This window comes from Ambystoma mexicanum, chromosome 3q, assembly GCF_040938575.1.
Source record: "Ambystoma mexicanum isolate Mex_15411 chromosome 3q, UKY_AmexF1_1, whole genome shotgun sequence".
Taxonomy (NCBI): Eukaryota; Metazoa; Chordata; class Amphibia; order Caudata; family Ambystomatidae; genus Ambystoma; species Ambystoma mexicanum.
In genome coordinates, this window is record NC_090926.1 from 567,873,801 (window position 1) to 567,895,338 (window position 21,538).

The following is a 21,538-nucleotide window of genomic DNA, read 5'->3' on the forward strand; positions in this document are numbered from 1 at the left end:
GACCAAATAAACGGACAGACTCAAAGAAGATTGTAAAATACTGCTTTAATTGAAAATGAAGGAAAGCAGGGTGCATCATCCTTCATCAAATTGATTCATGTAGGATCACAATGTCTTTTTGATTATACTTAGTTTATATAATGCTAGATGCGTCATCTATTATGTCATCCAACGTGGCATATTACAAAAACCTATTGAGGGGTGCGATTGGATTAGGGGACTATGTCTACATATATAATACGTGAATATTAATCTCCCATTTCAAAGGCTGTCCCTTGTCTGTAGGGCATGCCCTGAGCTACTTCTAAATACATAAAACACTGATTAAAGCAAAGAATATGGTAGTGGAATAATCATTGGAACATTGTATGTAAAAGTGCATGGCAGGCTTTTCTGATTGGTTGGCAACCCATATCCAACTTTGGACATTCGGCTCGCTAGCAGTATGTACATAGAAACGAAACCCGGGTGCTTGTAGATATATGTCAGCTCTCCCCTTGTTTTCCCAATTAGTGTACCCTCTCTCATCGGTAGGCCTCATGCCAGTGTCCTCTGTTTGAAGGCTGACCTTGCCAGTCTGCACTGTCTCTGAGGATTCAAGGGTCTGTAGACACACCATTATCTTAGCTTCAAGCCTAATGAATAACCCTTATTTGCAAACTCTGTGTCACCTGTTTTCATGACAACGATTTTGTCCCTTTCAACAATGTATTCAACACTATTTGATTCAATTATACTGGGTTCAGTTGCTCCTCTTGGCCTTTGGAAACTTGCTCACTCTATCCCATACAAACTGTGTGCACTTTTAATTGTCCAAAACTTGGCATCTGTAAATGTTCTTGTTCCTCCTAATCTAGAGAAATGTGTCCTTCGCACATGGTCTGCTCGCTGGACTTCCTTTGTAGTTTGCTTCCATCTCTCTAAATAGCATCCTTGTTCCTAGGCCAATGTACTCCTCTATTTCGCAAGGGAAAAACAACTTCTTCATCATCTTTTAAATTTAAGATCCTGGGTTTGTATTTTGAGGTAGCTAAATTGATTGACATAATCCGTCGTCCATCTTCTTTTACTGGTCACCCTAAATGTTACCTCTCATAAGCAAGCATCTATATTTTCTTTCTACCTTGCGTTTCAGCATATTTACAGTTATTGACTTGTGAGTCACTTTATTCTTCTTTGTGTTCATGATTACTGTATTGTAGGGTACATGTTTTTCTTAGTGTTTCAGTTACATCGTCATTCTAAAGTATTTTCATATTGTTTCAGCATAGGTTCTTATATATACTTTATGACATTCTTTCGCTGTTGACAGACTTTGTTTTAACGTACATCCATTCTGTTCATGGCTGCAGCTCGGCAAAGAGCATCCTTCTTACTAACTTTTTCTCCATTATGTCAGCTTGTGGCTACACTCTAAATGATTGCCTGAGTGCATATCATCTTTCATATGCCTGCCGTGGTAGAGGAATATTGCAAGGATTCATGCATGGGTTACCAATTGTAGCTCTTCGTCTGTCATTCCAATAAGATGCTGCTAAGGGAGTGGAGAGCAGGGAGAAGGTGTCCACCTGCTCCTCTACAACATGTATGTACGCAGAGAACAATTCTTTTGCATATGCTGTCACTATTCACAAATCGCAAGGTCGAACCCTAGATCGCACATTGATTGACATTGGCAGCACAGTCTTTAAAGAGGGTATGAGTTACATAGCACCTTCGCATCTGCATACACTCAATGGTCTATTCCTAGTTAACTTTGATGCAAACAAAGTCAACACGGACATTCCTTGCATCCTAGAATACAACAGGCTACATGCACTGTACACCCCCATCTAGGTATGTACTGTGTACCTCAAAGAATGAAACCTTTAAAAAGAAAACTAATGCAAACAGAACCTATGGCAGCTCTCACAGAAATACTGCTAAAGAAAAAAAGAACAACTGCTGCTCCATCAAATAATACAACCGCAAAACTGTCTAGTCCAAAAACAACTGCACATTCATCAGAAGACAAAGACAAATGTCTCTTCTAAAATAATTACTGCAGGCCCATCAATGGATACATAAGCACAACTCTCTGGTCCATTTCAATTCAGCAACACAACTGGTGTAGATTGCTATGCAAATATAGCAATCAATCTTCTCTTCCAATTGCCATCAATTGTTCACAACATTTGCTTAAACAGCGCAGACCAGCTGTGTTTGAAAATGCCCGTCCTTCACAGAAATGCCAGAAATAATCCTGACAGCACTTACTGGGCCTCATTCCAAGGTCGGCGGTAACCCGCCACTGACTGGCCACTGACCCGGAAACAGCAAATGCACCACCTGTCTTTCCGGTGCCACAGGGACATTAAGTCCTGGCAGAGCAGGAAGTCAGGCGGCAGCTTCGGTAACTTTCCATTCCCATGGAGTCCCATAGAACTTCATGGGAGTGAGGAGACGGAAAGCACTGGCACCGTGGCTAATGGTGTCGGTGCTTCCGTGATGACTCGGCCTACCCAAGCAGGCAGACTCGTAGTGTGGCGATCTGGAGAAGGGTGCCGGTAAGCTTACAGACACCCTTGTTTCCAGACTGCCACACTCAGAATGAGGCCCACAGTGTCTCAGGTATAAGGCAAGAATTGGACTACTGTGCAAGAATGGTCAAATTTACCATAAACACACAGGAAGAGCCACAGGAATTCCTAATGTACTTACTACAAGTACTAGAAAAGAAAACCATCCCTATAAATGAAATGTTCCAGATTTCATACACGTGGAAACATGCATGTACTCTCTGCAGCCATTTTTTACAAGAGCACATGCCCAATGAACGATTTGTGTATGTATCCATACCGAATGGTGAATCCATTCCATTTCACCAGCTTCTGCAGAATGCAAATCATAGCATATGATGCCCTTTTTGTAATCAGACAATCGTTCCAGCCTCCAAATAAATTCACATGGGCAATATGTGATACTAATGCTTCCAAGGTACAATGTAGATGGTACCAAAAACAACTGTAAACTTATTAACTTAACACACACCCAAGTATCTCTTGGCAAGAAAACCTTCACAACAGTGGGCATAATCTACCACACTGGTGCCACAGCCACTTCAGGCCACTATACTGCATATGTCAATAAAAGAAGTGTTTGGTTTGAATGTAACAACACTTCGGTAACTCCAAAAAATAGGTTACCAGTAAATCTAACAAATGCATACTTAAGAGTCTTTCAACCCAAATTTAGTCACTAAAGTATAACACAATAAACAGTTAGAATACGCCAACGGGTATCTAACTACATCCACAATACTACAATAGTACTTTTAAAACCCAAGACAGTAGGAATATGCCAACGGGTATCTAGCTACTTCAAAAATACCCTTCATTGCAATACACTTCAAATATACCATCTCAGTTCTTGTTACTGCAATACTTCTTGTCAAATCAAATATAATTACAATACGCCAACATTAACACCACATCTAACAAATGCCTACTTAACATTCCTTCACCCCAAATGTTGTCACTATAGTACAATACATAGTTAGAATACACCAACTGGTATCTAACTACATCTAAAATACAATAATAGTACTTTTAAAATCCAAGACACTTAGAATGCACCAGCAGGTATGTAACTACATTAGAAACACCCTTCATTAAAATACACTGCAAATATGCCATCACAGTTATTCGTACTGCAAAACATCTTGTGATCTCCAGGCTACCACACACAACTATTGTGTAACATGTACATTCTTTAAAACTGAGTAAATTAGTGGTTTTTCTAATCCACTATGGATTTTTTACCCAATTACCCAATGTTTATTTCATGTCAGTACAACAACAGTGTAGCACACGCTAATGTTGTACCAAATATAGTACATAGAATGTACTATTTATGAGGGTCAAGAAAGTAAATCTAGATGTGAAATTGTATGCAATTAAAAGTTTTAAACTATCTTGCTTAACAAATTATGTTTTTTTCACAGAAAAAGAACCGGAGATTGGAGATTTATTACCATACGCAACTAAGTAACCATACAAAGTATTATCCTATTTGTTATTTTCACAAAGAAACACATAGATATTCCATAAGCACTATCCTCAATTGTACTACAATCATAAATACCATATTCACATCAATGATATCATTCCACCATATACAAATACTCTATACTCCCCCTACAGTACCTATAATTACCATACACCTATCACTATAGTGTGTGTGGCCACTGGTCACAACCACCACAATATAATTAAACGATATAACAAGTGTGTACAATACACCTTCATATAACAAGACTCACCCAGAACCCCTTGCAATCCAAATGATGTCTGCGGATACTAATATTGACCGCAGATGCAGCAGCATCTGTGTCAGGTTTCCCTTCAGTTTTCATGCTAGGAAAAGACTCAGGGTGCAAAATATCTGTGTGAGACATGGGAGGGTTGCAGATTACAAGGACAGGGGGGAATAATTATTGTTTCTGAGCGGGAGTTATGCTTCTCTTTTTTCCTTAACAAGTGTCCTTAAGAGGCTGGTGTGATCCCAGCACAAGACGGTAGTAATGATCTCCAGAGCTCATTGACTGAGCATGAACTGTGAGCTAGGATGGAATTCTGAAAGGAATACTAAGCTACCTTTCATGCAGATCATGGCAAGGAGAACATTTTAGTTTGCTGAGCTTGAGAGTTCATCTTAAAGAGATTTAATGACAATCATTTAAGTATTCCTGTGAACATGTTGGGAAGAGAAGGAGAAAGACCACCTCAGCTACTGCAACTGAACTGAGCTAAGTGCATTTTTCAATATGTGTAAATAGTGAAACGCTATGCTGTTATTATAATCTCCTGGAAAGAGTTTTTGTTGTCTGCAGAAGAAAAGTTTAAAGTAAAGGTTGCCCCGATTTTATACATTTAATTTAAAAAAAGAAAAAAGCTTTACAGCTGTCGTTCTAGTCAGTGCGAGTGGGTGCGTTTACACTAACACACGAAAGCGAGCTAACAAGTTCCGAATTGTATTTACTTTTACTAATGCTCTGTGCGGGTGCAGAGTAAAGGACATTAAAGCGTGTGCAGGTGTAGCCCTGTAACGTCCGAATGCCTCGCCGTGTTCATGAAGGCAATCAAAATAAAGTGTGCATCGAGTTTCCTGTCTACTCTGGTGAAGCAGCTTCAGTGCAGCAGAGGCAGCGGGAGTGCGAGTTATCTTGTGAGCCGCAGTGCTGAATCAGCAGAAGCGTGTGTCATCTAGTGCAGCGCATATCAGGAGAGTGAAGGTGAGAGCGCGTGAATGGCCAAGAGCAAGCAGAGATTAGTAAAGAAAAGGGAAAACCATTAAAAGTTTTCATATGTTTTAGGGCATGTTTTGAACTTAAAGGCAGTGCAGCTGAAAGCACTGATGAGGCAAAGGGTCTCAGTGTATGTAGTTTGTTTTTAGGGGCAATACAAAGACTAGTGCTGAGAAGCTAGTTACCAGTGCTAAAAGTTGTAGTTTGAGTGAAGAGCAACAACAAGAGACAAGAGTTAAGGTTAAGGTCTTCAAAGTCACTAAGAGTTTAAAAACAAACTTGAGTAAAGAGTTACCAATTGAACAGAAGATTTCTAAGGAAGCCTTTCAGTTTCAAGCAAAGGTTTTTCAGGTACTTATTTATTTAGTTACACTAAGGAAAAATCTACTTAGATGTGTTGGTGTGAGTTTTTAGGTAACAGTGTATGTATTCTCAATTGCAGGTCTGCACAGACTTCAGACTGAGGCTGTAAGAGCAGTGAGCAGTGGAGACCTGATTTTTTATTTTCTCCACTTCCCCTTTCCCCCTGAGGTTGTCAGTCCAGTAATTATAAAATTTCTGAACAGGCAAGCATAAGGGGTCTGGTGGGTTCATTGTCCACCCTTGCAAGAATGGAGAGCCTGTAAACCTTTAATTCCCCTATAAAACAGCTCAATATCAACAATATTCTACTCCCCCACCCTTTACAGGCCCTCTTTCAGACACCAATAACCCCAAACATGTTTTCCAGACTTTTTTCTCACTGCAGTGTCCGCTGTCAGTGGCAGCTGTCCTTGGATAAAACATGGCGAGCGATTCAAAAAATGTGATGCAGCTCATGTTTTTCATCATCCAATCAGTGTACATTTTGGGAATCCGTCCTCTCATTGGTCCAGGGGCATCCGCAGACTCCGAATCAGGTCTATTGAGGGGTTCAGTACTTGCCATGAAGTTGAACTGAGTCCAAGTGGGCAACACCCGCCAAATTCAAGCATGTCAGGAGGTATATCATATGTTGGATATTCTGAATGAAGAAAAGTATTCTACTGTACTGCCTCTGCATTATCACAAAGGCAGGAGAAATGGGAAGTTGATGGATAAGGATGAATGTGCTGGCAATGAGATGCGCGAATGGCATCACACATGTTACCCGGCTCAGCAACAGCCCTACAACCCTTCAGAGGTATTGGTATTGAGCCAGCCCTTCAGGTCCTTACTATTTGGGAAACCTACTGCTTCCTGATAGAGCTTGAGTGACTTGGTTTGAGGCTTGGGTCTCGACTGACCCTGCATCTAATCCTGACTCCTCCACTTCACCATATTGTATAATCTTGTTCAAGACACTTTAACATCTCGTACCAGATATCGGCTGTCTGCCAACATTGGGGGCACATTAAAAGGGCTAAATGCCAGCATATAAGCATAGAAAATAAATACACTGCAAATCATAAAATCTGGGATGTTTCATGTGCTGCCTTTTAATTGTAACAGATTAGTGTTTTGGGATATGTGTCGGTACAACTTCTTCTGTTGGCGACCAAGATGGGTTTGATTTGGCCTCTCAGCCGTGTCGCATCCTGATGAAAAATCGGCATTATCAAATAAAACTCCAGTGATCCCAACCATGTATTTTTTACCTAAAATACATAAATTGTTTGACAAGATTCCTGAAGGTAGACCAATACTTAGTGGTATTGGATGGCTAACGGAGAAAATTTCTGAGTATATTGATAACATATTAAGACCACGTGTACCAAAACTAAAGGCGTTTATTAAAGATACTACAGACACTATCAAGGCAATCAGTAGAATAAATTGGAAACCATCATATCGACTTGCAACCTGGGATGTCCGCGCACTATATACTATCATTGAACATCCAGCGGCTATACAAACCATAGATTTTGAATTTAGACAGGACTCGGCATCGCACTACCAATACATACAAATGTTGAAGGAGATGTTGGCAGTAACATTAGAGAACAATATTTTCTTGTTTGATAACAAATACTATCAGCAGAAGAAAGGGATTGCTATGGGCACTAAGTATGCACCAGCATTGGCTAACCTTTTTATGGGTATGTTTGAGGAGAAATCAGTATACACGGAGGAGGTATTCAAACAACACATGATTCTATGGGTACGGTTTATTGATGATGTCCTCATAATCTGGGATGGAACAAGTTCAGATTTGAATGAATTTAAAATCAAATTAAATGATAATGATCTGGGCATTGAATTTGTAGGCAAGGATGACAAGTGTTCCATAAATTTTCTTGATTTGACCATCTTTGTACAGAACAATAGATTGGTAACACGAACCTTTCGCAAGGAAACGGAGGTGAATTCAACCCTCCATGCCGGTAGTTGCCACCACAAACCGATAAAATGGAATGTCCCGAAAGGGGAATTTATTAGAGCACGGAGAAACTGTACAAACACTATTGATTTCAAGTCAGAATGTGAGCTACTGCAGGATCGTTTTGAACAGAGAGGCTACTCAAAGAAATGCATTGAAGCAGCACAACAAAAGGTAGCTAAAGTAACCTGGGAGCAGACTCTGATGCCTAAAGAAAGAAGGACAAATACTGAGCACAGGATGATTAATTTCATTACAACATATAGCTCCAATATTGGAGTACTCAAGAAAACGTTAAACAAAAATTGGCATCTTTTACAACTTGATTCTCACCTAACGGAGTATATTGGAGAAAGACCAAAAATAACATATCGTAAGGCTAAAACTTTGAAAATGACCTTGAGCCCTTCTCTTCTACCAGATGTAAAACCTGAACCTAGCAGAACATGGTTGGACCCAAAGACGTCAGGGTTCCGAAAATGTGGCACCTGCACTATGTGTGATTTTGCACATGACATGACGATGGAATTTGTGGACTCAAGAGGGACGCAAATGAAAATCAAAGAAAATATAAATTGTCGTTCAAAATATACAATATATGCAATAATATGTCCATGCAAGATGATCTATATTGGAAGCACGATTAGGGAAACGAGGTTTCGTATAAGAGAACATTTCTCATCCATTGGAAGCCAGGATGCAACATTACCGCTGGCACAACATTGGCAGCTCCAACATCAAATGGAAAACAAAAAAACTCTGAGGTTTATTGGACTGCAGAAGATACGAATGGGGAAAAGAGGTGGAAATATAGAGGAGAAATTAAGACAGATGGAAGCCAGATTGATATGCAAATTTAGATCGATTGAGTTTGGTCTCAATCATGATAACGAGATGGGACATTTTCTCTGATTTGATAATGTTCATACATGTCATGAAATGAAAGGACACTGTTAGGGCATGGTACTTTATTTCTGGTGGAAGGAAGCAAATGGATATTGAAATGGATGCTATTCTTTATGGTTTGAAACCTTGATTTTATATGTAAAATGTACAAAAATGATAAACAATTTGATATGCAAAGGTAGTTTGTAATGCCGAAATCTTTTCAATAACATTTATTTGTATCAAGATTAATTGAGAAATAATGTTATGTAAGGGTGGTTAATGGCTAATCACATTCGACACAAACTGAGTTGGAACACCATTTGGATAATAACAAGAATTTAATTTCTAGGGGCTAACAAAAATTTGTAGTAAATATATATTTTTAAATTGGCCTATAATATAGGGTAGATGTCCGTTCAGAAATATATTCATTTATTCCAATATGTGAATGGGAGATGGGGAATTTGACACATCATCATGATACAAACAATGATTAAGTGAATAGATGATTTGTGCATTCTTAACCCTTCCAATATGGCCGCTCTGTAAAACGATGCTAGAAAGAGAAGAAGGAGGATTCGTGTAACTTTGGTGATGCTATACATTACATGGTGGATCCCCGCGGTGGCTCATTTCTGTTTGAGGCCGACGCGAGGAGACGGATTGTTACAAAGCTGCAGGTAAGCCATCAGGGGTGGGTCCCCGAACGGAAAAGGAAAAAGAGACGTTTTTGCACGCCCGCAGTCGGGCGATCCAAATGCCCATATGGGAGTTGATTCAGACCGGGGTCTTTTTGCTAACGGGGAGACTGTGAACTTAATAAGACAAACCGAAATTGTTGATAAATTAAGGTGTGGAGTGGCGAGGTAGATGTGATGGACTCTTAAGTGGAAGGTTAGAATTTATGGCCATACGAAAGGTTGAGCTTAACCAAAACCTTTGGAGAATTAATAGATTTAATTCCTGTGTGTGAACAACAATTGGATTGGAAATATTTCTTTCTGCATTATTTTCACTATAGGGATTTACCCGGGATTTATGGAATTAACGGGTAAGAGATTTCTACTGTTCTATGTATTACGCTCAAACATGAATATATTATTGTGTGTCGAATGTAGATTTACTGCAACCCATTAGAGGGAACAATACTGTAGTCTGTAATACATGATAGAATCACTATAGAAATAATACAAATGAGAATTTGTGTTTAATATTGAAACCTTAAATATAAAATGTGGATTTATGTATGAGGAATTATTTTAAACAATATATTTTTTCTGTTTCTCTGTTTGTTATTTTACTTATTATCCACTATTATTATTTTTTATCTTTTATTGTTCTCTTATCACTTATATTGTTTTGTATTTATTATGAATTTGATGCACATTTTGATGTAATTATTTGTATTGCGATGTACTGCATTTGTGAATTATCTATTACTTTTATTTATTTTCCAAAATATATGTGATTTAATATTGCATAAACCCCCCCCCTTTCCTATTTCTTTCTTTTCTTCGTTACCTTCCTTTCCTTACCCAAACCTTTTTGAATACAAAAATGTTTTTGAACATTATATAATAATTGTGTTAATAGAATAAGATATGTACCTAATAAAGCCCTGTTCTGTTTTGAGAAAGGCTCTTGAGTAGCCGAAACACGTGTCAACAAGAATTCAAAGGGCAAATAAGGAATAAAAAGAAATGTTCTTTTGAAAATATTGAACTAACAAGTGTGGCGCAATTCTTGAGTGGCAGATTATCTATGCCTTTTAATTGTACATGTCGCATATCATTATAACACATATTCTCCACAGTGAGTTCACATTAAACCAAATATAAAAATAAGTGGTGTTCCCATGAGCAAACTGAGAGACAAATGACTTTGTGCATTGCTATATATGAATGGTCACTATTATTATTGTTTAACGAGAAACAGTTTGATGAGACTTTCAACAGTTTATATGAGAAACAAAATTATGTCTACGGCTGGCCATTTGGAAAGGTAAGGCACAGTAAGATGTGTTGCACAAGATCAAACACTTGAATTAAGTGGCAAAGCAGCAATAATTTAGGTGCTTGACTGCATAATATATATAAATATATACATCTATATATACATGGAAAAACTCAGGTACAGTGCAAAAGCAAGCGCTGGGGACCTGCACTCCAAATGTCTCTCCATATACTGCAGACAAGTAAACACTCCAAGGCTGCTTCTTATGGTGCTTGTAAAAAATTCCAGTTTTATTTAAAGTGTCATAATAGACAGAAGAAAGTGAAAAAACAATGCGTTTTGCAACCCCCTAGGTGCTCGTTCACGTATGGCTCACTGAGGGCCCGATTCCAATGTTGGCACAGTAAGCGTGCTAAAGAGCACGAATCACTGTGCCAAATCTGGATGCCTAGGCTCCACCACTATTCTCAAGTGGTCCTGGGCGTCCCCGTAGTGCACGACAGTGCACCGCCTTCATTGCGCCTGTTTCTGACGACCACGGGCGCAATGGAAATTCTCAGCATCATTTTCCTTAAATAACGACATAATCGTTTTTTACGAAAGTGCTGCCGGCAGAACACCTTAAATAACGACATATTCGTTATTCACATGCTTTAAAACAATGTGCCAGCTGTATGCTAATATTCACAATTACCCACATATTACATTACAAATTACCCCCCACGCATCCCACCCCCCAACCATTCATCTTTGCCCACCCACCTGCACTGCGACCGGCTTCCTGTGGCACTCCTCCACAATACTGGCACCGTAAAGGTACCGTATATGTGCGCCACTTTAATGCACATTGAAGAGCGGTGGAGTGCCACAAGAATACTTGTCTTAAATGGCAGGTAACGAATGTGGCAGCTGCTAGGTTGGTTTCCAACCCAGTGTAACAACCGACACATATATTCCAAAAGTGGTGCATTCATACCGACCTCGTAAGAATGTGCCACGTTAACGCTTTTTCTGACCTTTTCGCTACTTAACACCTAGAATCGGGCCCTGAGTGTACTGATCACCTTATAATTAAAAGCAAGAGTGGGCATGTGGAATCTATATGGTTCCCAGGGACATGGTCCTTTCTCTCTGTGGAGGAGTCCATGGCCAAAATGTAAAGCTAGAAAAAGGCTGAAAAATGCATCAGCCTTTTCTTAGTATACTGATGCTTTATATATTAGAACTGTTTAGTGGTTCGAAGACAGATTCTTAACAAAGTTCTGTAGTGCACCAGTAATTTAAAAGATAGTTTAAAAATACTGTGAGCGACTCTAAAATATCGGACTGATTTATTAACAGTGCTCCAAAATTGCCCGTTAATGTGACTGTAGATATGACTACCCGATAAGACGGGCCAGGTCCATATATATATATATATATATAAAACTTTGTTAAAGGGACGTTATGGTTACAAGTAAAACCCTTGAAATTTGCCAGTTATGGCACGCTAAGCAATCATAACTCGCACCACCGCTGTGTACTGCTAAGACTAACACCCAGGACCTCAAAGATGACATCACAAATGTCATTGATGACATCACTGATGTCTACTGTGGAACTTTCCAAGATTTCTATTTCCAGGTTCAACAAGATCTGCATCTAACAAAACATAGTACAGGTATGCTTATATTTAAAAAACAGTTGTCTTCAACTCTTTCCCATATATATATTATTTAAAGTGTCATAATAGACAGAAGAAAGTGAAAAAACAATGCGTTTTGCAACCCACTAGTTGCTCGTTCACGTATGGCTCACTGAGGGCCTGATTCCAATGTTGGCACAGTAAGCGTGCTAAAGAGCACGAATCACTGTGCCAAGTCTGGATGCCTAGGCTCCACCACTACTCTCAAGTGGTCCTGGGCGTCCCCGTAGTGCACGATAGTGCACCACCTTCATTGCGCCTGTTTCTGGCGACCACGGGCGCAATGGAAATTCTCAGCATCATTTTCCTTAAATAATGACATAATCGTTTTTTACGAAAGTGCTGCCGACAGAACACCTTAAATAACGACATATTCGTTATTCACATGCTTTAAAACAATGTGCCAGCTGTATGCCAATATTCACAATTACACACATATTACATTACAAATTACCCCCTCACGCATCCCACCCCCCAACCATTCATCTTTGCCCACCCACCTGCACTGCGACCAGCTTCCTGTGGCACTCCTCCACAATACTGGCACCGTAAAGGTACCGTATATGTGCGCCACTTTAATGCACATTGAAGAGCGGTGGAGTGCCACAAAAATACTTGTCTTAAATGGCAGGTAACGAATGTGGCAGCTGCTAGGTTGGTTTCCAACCCAGTGTAACAACCGACACATATATTCCAAAAGTGGTGCATTCATACCGACCTCGTAAGAATGTGCCACGTTAACGCTTTTTCTGACCTTTTCGCTACTTAACACCTAGAATCGGGCCCTGAGTGTACTGATCACCTTATAATTAAAAGCAAGAGTGGGCATGTGGAATCTCTATGGTTCCCAGGGACATGGTCCTTTCTCTCTGTGGAGGAGTCCATGGCCAAAATGTAAAGCTAGAAAAAGGCTGAAAAATGCATCAGCATTTTCTTAGTATACTGATGCTTTATATATTGGAACTGTTTAGTGGTTCGAAGACAGATTCTTAACAAAGTTCTGTAGTGCACCAGTAATTTAAAAGATAGTTTAAAAATACTGTGAGCGACTCTAAAATATCGGACTGATTTATTTACAGTGCTCCGAAATTGCCCGTTAATGTGACTGTAGATATGACTCCCCGATAACACGGGCCAGGTCCATATATATATATATATATATATATAAAACGTTGTTAAAGGGACGTTATGGTTACAAGTAAAACCCTTGAAATTTGCCAGTTATGGCACGCTAAGCAATCATAACTCGCACCACCGCTGTGTACTGCTAAGACTAACACCCAGGACCTCAAAGATGACATCACAAATGTCATTGATGACATCACTGATGTCTACTGTGGAACTGTCCAAGATTTCTATTTCCAGGTTCAACAAGATCTGCATCTAACAAAACATAGTACAGGTATGCTTATATTTAAAAAACAGTTTTCTTCAACTCTTTCCCATATATATATATATATATATATATATATATATATATATATATATATATATATATATATCTGTAATAATCTTCTTAATAGGCATATTCTCTTTTTTAACCACTCTAGCAAATACCATGCATTGCAGCTTTTATCACCTGCTCACAGGAAGCAACAAACAATTGGAATGCTCTGTTTTTCAAAATGTTTCTTTTTACAAGCATTTTTATGAAAGCCAAAATATGCATATGTGCATGTACAGCAGCAATGTGTCACTTTTTCATAAAATAAATGAAAAGCAGATAGAATAGATCTGTAGGCCATCTTTAAGTGCCACTTACTGTCTGCCAATTTAATATGTTGCATACATCTCAATATCACCCATTATAATCTATAAGTGCTTATTATTTCCTTTGCATTCTGTCACTTCCAATTCCACTTTTCCCATTATAAAACTCAAACTACAAGTCCCAGAACATAAAGAAAATAACACGACTGAACTTCAAGATTTGAAACTGTGACATGTATGTCAAATAAACATATAAAATGCTGTGCTTTTTAAAATATTTTTTGGGAAGCATTTTGAAGAAAGTTAAAAAGTGCCTATCTCCATGTATAGCAGCACTGTGTCACTTTTTCATAAGAGAAAGTCAAAGCATATAAAATAGATTTGTACAACATTTTTAATTGGCGCTCAGTCTGTGCCAGTTTAATATATTGACATTACAAGTATACTTCCTAACATAACCCATTTCAATCTTTAGCTGCTTATACAGTCCTAATCTGTTCTCGACATTCTAACATTATAACTTTTATAATGGGAAAAGTGGAACTACAAGTTGCAGAATACAAAATCTATGACTACATAAACACCTACAGATTACAATGCATCATGTTGGCAAGTATGCATATACTGCTAACATATTAAACTTCCACACAGCAACTTCCATTTAAAAGTGTAAAAGAAATCTGTTCCATCAACTTTTCTTCTCTTTTATAAAACGTTACAGAGCTTCTATAAATGCACATATGCATTTCTTAACGTTCATGAAAATGCTCCTAAAAGCAAAAATGTTTAATTGTGCACCAATTTTATTAACTGTTTTCCCCCACCACTCCTCCTTTCTTCATAAATAACAACCTTGCTCACTAAAAGTACTTCATCATTACCACATATCCCCTCTAACTTTCTTTCACAATTACAGAAAAGAAGCACATTACAGAAGACAAGAACCAAAGAAATAATACCCTTCACATCCAACAAAGTAAGTACATTAATGTACTATGTAAATGTATGTAATGACAGCAGCACAGTTCCAACATATACTACCCAGACTACTCTTTTCATACCAACAATTCTTTAACTAAAAGCCATTATATTCCAGCAGTCACACTCTTCCTATTCCTAAACACCACCATTGCAACACCCACTCTGTTGCTCAAACAAGCACAATGTCCCTACAGATTCAATCACACCAACACTCCCTTAGTCACTAACCCAACACCATCACACCTCTGCAGACTCTTACTCTCACAACCTTCCCAATCGCATCCACAAACCCATGCACCATACATGCATACACATTGCACAACTATCCAACCCAAACGTTCTCTTTTCCCAACAGACACAACAAATGCCTACTAAAAAGCAACTCTGCAGAAAAGAAAGAAAAAATAGAGAAGATAAGAATAAAACTACGCCATATAATCATCCACCTCTAAAACAATGTATAGAAAACATTAAAACAAAAGAGCTATTAACCTCACTCAACAAAAACTAAACCTGCCACGACTAAAAAAGGTAAGGCCCCTCTTGCAAAAACTAAAAGTTACAAAATATGTAAAAAGAAAAGCAGACCTACTAACAAACCTAATAATGTATATACCAGTGTTAACGTAGTAATGGTAAAGCAATCCAAAAAATTGATGTTACAGAAAATGTTCCACCGTAGAGTTCTTCACAATCTTAACAATGTACCCTTAAAAACTACTGCAGGAGACTGATCCTGCAAGCCCTAGTTGACAGCGCTTTTCTACTAGAGAAAATTATGTTGATTTTAAACAGATTGAAACCACTAACTAAATGAATCAATACATTCTAAACATGAACAGCGTCAATATAAAGACCTTTTCAAACTTCTGTGATGGTGAATGGATTCACACAAGCAGCACAGAAACATATTTCAATGATGAAGCTTATAAACAAGAACAACAAAAGACAATTGCCATACACAATAATGGTCGAGGGTATGAAATGGTGGAAGACACCATTATGGCAGAAGAAACCCTTATAGAAAAAAGCCCCAACAAACCTTGAACCAAATGCTCCTTTCACCCAACCAAACCATCCAGTGTACAAATGGACATACAGATCAATGTGTAATGTACGCCAACAATCCTTTCAATTTTTACGACTATTCCTCAATCACTATGTGAAACTAACAGACAAAAGTAAAATGAAAACTTTACAAACTATGTACTCTTGTCCAGTGGCAGCCACACTGGACTTCAAGGACATTCATTAGCCTGCATTTTAGCTAATGCTTGCAAAAGCACCCTCCACCACATCAAAATGTTAGCAACACACCATTCTGCTATACGGAATCTTGTGCATTGACTATACCGAGCAACAAGTCCTGCTCTAGAACTGCAAAATTTAAATAACATTCTCCGAGATGCAACAGCCAATGAACTGCTTCAAGAAATAGAGCACATCTAACGTAAATACTTTGGAACTGAAGTTGACTTAGAAAATTCTGTACCCTCAGAAAACATTACAAGAAACCTCATAAACACCAACGTCCTTATAAAGAAATACAAAAAAGAAATATGTACGTTTCAAAACACATCTGCTGAAATACCAGACCAAATATGTGTGTTGTTCCAGTACTTTTTATAAAAAAAGAGCACATAAATAGTAGATATAGCCTACAAAATAGAAGAAAATGAAGAATCCCAATGGTAACAATTAGCTTTATATCTAACAGTAGAAACTAAATACAAAATAACTGACCCCTCAATTGTTTGTACGTACTGCAACACAAAGCTTGACAATAACCAAATGCCAACACATGCTATCACTAATAACTTCAACCAAAATCAGCCAAAATACCTCCATCCGAGTTACTGAAGGACATTGGTGGGAAAGTATTATATTTGCCATTAGATCTGAAAGAAAATGTAGAAACTCTAGGAGTACAATGACCAATAGATCAATCTTTGATTGCACTAGTCAATGGTGTGCCAACAAAAGACAAAAGAATTTTGCAACAACTAGTTCACTTAAACAAAGTTAGACAAGCCCTACAATATCTAAAAGAAAACAATGAATACTACAAAGATATAAAGGTAAGGTGGGTTTTAGGCTCTAGGAGTGGAACCTGCCAGTGCTAAGCTCCAATTATATTGTTGTTGCAAGTTTAGGCAAGATCACAGGAGCGGTCTTGGGGTTTAGCCTAAGCCCCAGTTTGGTAAGTTGAAAGAGAAGGGTTTGTTGCTCCCGGCTATCTTGCTAATAGTTTATGAAATAAATATTTTCAACACTTTGGTTGGTACGAAGTTAATTCGTTTATTGTTCGGTGTTTTCCGGTGATTGTTTCTAAATACATGTGTTTATGAGAAACACTATTAAGACCTTTGTCAAGCAAGTTGAGGTCAGCCGACACGTGTTTCGACCTTACGGTCGTTCTCAAGGCTGAACAATATTCAATTAGTGATCAGGTAGTGACATATTACAATTTTTCAGTCGTGGTGTTTTAGGTGATGTGCAAACATAGTGATAGGTAACAACATGACATTAAAACCCATTGATGTGTCGATATATAGACATTTTGAATAGGGAAGAAAAACATTGGAAGAAAAGGAGAGAGGAAGAGACGAGAGAGGTAAGTAGCTGGTTAGAATTGGGCTTGTGGTGAAATAGATTGAGGTAATTGCCTCTTACCCAGTTGCGGTTTGCTGTGTGCCCTCCGTGGGGTTCTGTATTATAAACTGTCCTTTACGGCAGTCCTGGCTCCTGTTGGGCCCTGAGAGAGAAGGAATTGCAAGGGGTTGTAGGGATAGGTGGGATCTTGAAAAGGGGAAAGATCCCCCCATGGTGCGTCACTGTTCCCATTCGTTTATTTTAAGTTTAAGTTGGCTGTGATCATTGCACAGGAAACCGGTGGAAAACATCAAGGGCTTTTCCTGAATAGCCCTTGTGTAGTTTCACCTGTTGTGCGCGTTGGCAGTATTAATAGTAGTAATATCTAATTGGATGGTCCTAGATGTACATCAGGGGCCCTTTGGACGAGTGCTCCTGTGTGTACCCAGCCATAGATAGATCGCAGTTATCTTTCTGTTGTTGAAAAGTGAGAAATAGGGAATTTTTTTTTTTTTTTTTTTTTTTTTAATAAAAATAACCTGCGCTAATGCTCAACATTGTCCTTGGGTGAGCAAGGATGCGTGCTGTCCCCATGTTGGGAGGCTCACCTGTATGCTTTGTCTGGCGTCCCCGGCGGTGCTCTGCTGCTTCTGCACACCGCGCCGGGCGGCGCCATAAGAACTGTTTGTTGACTCACGTTGGTCTCCGACCGCGCATGCGCGAGGGGTAGTGTCTTGGCGCTGGTCCCGGCGCATGCGCGTGGTAGTAAGCGGATTGCGCATGCGCCGCGGATCAGCGAAAGACCTCGAGAGTGCTTATGAGTTGGAATTGGGGATCGGGGGTGGGTTGGTCCTAGCCAATGGCTATGTAGCAGAAGGGATCTGGGTGGAATGACTTGATTGATGGTGTATTGAGAGTCTCTGGGGGTCGAAAAGTGGAACCTGAGTGGGTAATACCTTGGAAGAGTGAATATCGATTATGCCCATTGGTGAAGTGCATAATTGTGAATAAGCGCGTATTGTGGCATCAGTTGCTAGTTGCCCAATTGTGGGGTCAATTTGGATTATGGTGTGTGTGGCATGGTCGCTTATTGGGCCGTGTTGTGCCCATGACTAGGATCAATGGTCCCTGTGGGGGTTGGAGATTAGAAGTCAGAAGTCAGAAAGGATGTAGGAAAGGAGGAGCATGAAATTTACAGGAAGACATTTAAATCATGGTCTTTGTTAAGGCCATTTTTCACACATCTGAAATGACAAATTAAACGTGCTTCCTCTTGTCTCGAGGAAAACCTAAGAGAAACCACCCAAATATTTCAAGACTTCCAATAACTGGCTAATTTTAACGTGGAGTTCCTATTAGTGCAGCCAACACTTTAGAACAGTATAGAATTCACCCACTACACTCCAAAGACACCATTGACGATGCATTAGCAACATATTAAATGCATAAAGCCAAAGGATCCCCAATGAGCATATGGAAAAAAGTGTAGAAGCACATTCTTTTCCTCTACTCTTTCCTACAGGAAAAGGAGGAAGATATGATGAATGATCCACACATATTAGTGCATCAGAATATCGCTCTTTAAGAATGTATTCTGAAGACCCCAGAGTCAGACAAAATGTTGAATACATTTTCCACTTCATCTTCGAAAAAGCGAACTAGCAACTCTATGCGAAGGAGTTGCACACACATTAAAAACAGACTCTAACGTTTTAAACATGTCTGCAACCCAACTGCTTCAAAAGATAAAAGACAAAGATGATGTTTTGCAGTCAATTATCACAAATCTCTTGGCGACTATGCGTGGTACAAAACAATACAGGTTCTGACGTCACGCTGACATACGTTGTATGCTAAGGAACCATAGGCGCACCCACATGGTTTGTTACTCTAAGTTGTGCAGAGTACGCATGGGATGACTTGCACAACTTCTTACTCAGTGCAAACCAAAGAAAAGACAGAACAGATTTAAAAACATCAGGAGAACTCTGTTCTCTTGACCCTGTCAATGTATCAATGTTCTTTCACCATTGATTCATGCTGTGCTGCACATTATCTGCAATAGAACCACACCTCTGCTCGGAGAAGTGCAACCCTTCTTTTGGAGAAAAGAATATCAATCCAGAGGAGCACCACACATCCACATGCTTTGTGGGTTAAAAGATGCTCCCAAGTTTAGCCATTATAGTGACGCCACTGTTTTACAGTTCATTGAAAAATACATTGGGCCTCATTACACGGATGGCGGTAAGGGTTTACCGGTACCGGTATTTTACCGGTACCGGTAAATCCTTACCGCCTTACTACGAGGTCCCTTTGCGGATTGGGGAATTTAACGCCTGCTTTTTGCAGGCGTTAAAAACCAACCCGCAAAGGGACCAGGGAGCTAATTACGGTACCGCAATTTGCGGTACCGTAATTAGCGCCTTCCCTATTCCCATAGAGCCCTATGGGGCAAAAATGGGAATGGGGAAGGGCAATGGTGGAAGGGGGAATTACCGCCCCGCCAACCTTGGAATAGGGCGGTAATTCCCCTTTCCACCAAGGCGGTGCCGGTATTTTACCAGCATGAACCATGGCGCTAATAGCGCCATGGTTCACCGCCATCCGTGTAATGAGGCCCATTGTCTGTGACATCCCTTAAGAAACCACAGATAGTGACCCATTGACACAAATCTTACGCTTCCAAAAACATAAGTGAACACTACTAACATAGATAGAAAAACAGAGACAACTACTATACTACATGTTGCTTTGGCTTCCCTAGAACAGTTTGCAAAAAAGGACAAGTGAATAACTTAATGTCTTCTATTAGACACAACGTAAAAGGCAAATCCCCTACAAATACATACAACATTAAAAGGGATGAAGTACCCAAGTACATCAATAATTACAATGCAATCATTGCCCTCTTGTGGAATGCAAACATAGACATACAGTCCATTGCAGACAATTCCACTGCAGTTGAAAGATTTGGCACATCCTATCTCACCAAAACTGGGAAAACAGAACTAAAAGACCTCTGGAATGACATATCATCTGACCAAACACAATCACAAAAATTGTAGAGCTTTGGTATAAAAATGCCCTCCCATAGAGAATGCAGGTACTACGAAGCTGCAGACTGTTTAACAGGTACAGCCTTACATGCCAAATCTGAACACATTATCTGGCTGAACCTTGGTCCAGCTTCATCCTGAAAAAAACATACTAACATCCTACCAAGTGATAGAAACCATAGCCACAAATGATCCCAACAGCCAGGACATTTTAAAAAAACAATTTAATTGACACATACTATCCAAACAGAAGTAATGCTTCAGAAAACAAAGTGTCTGTACAGCATCGCCCAAAACTACACCTACAAAAACAATGTAACACCAAATGAGACAACTGGGAAATATTCAGTCTCAACTTGTGAAGGGAGCCTAGTTAAACTCATGAACCCAGTCAAATTAATCATATAATGTTATCATTTAAATCTCCACAACATAGAGAACTGTATTACATGGCCATACTCCAACTTTTCAAACGTTGGAGAAAAGAAGAAGAATTCTTAGGTGACCATGACTCATTTGAAGCTCCATTCAAAGCAAATGAAAGCAGTATAACAAATGAAGATTTTAAACAATACAGAGAAATGTTGGACAATGAAAGCTCAACTAGACAAAGACACTCCTGAGGAAGAAGCCAAAAATCACTTGGAGAACTACTCATTCTAAATGAAGCAGAAATAGCCATGACTGAGGTAGAGAATACCATGCACCATGTATCAATAGAAACAATCTGAAAAAGACTTGTCAGTGCTCGAATCACAGTTAAATGATGAGCAACTCACCATTTATCTAGAAGTAACTCAAGATATTGAACATGGTTTTAAATATGAAACTAAAACTTGTAGCTGTAAAAACTATAAACCCCTGCTCCTGTATGTAAGTGGAGAATCTGGTTCATGTAAAATAATCTTAATTAAAATAATCAGCACATTTCTACAAAACTTAACAAGCAACAACCTTTTAGCTGTAGTAACAGCCCCAACAGGTTTAGCTGCCTACAACATAGGAGGTGTAACTTTACACCGAGTACTGCTCCTCCCCGTAGAACACCA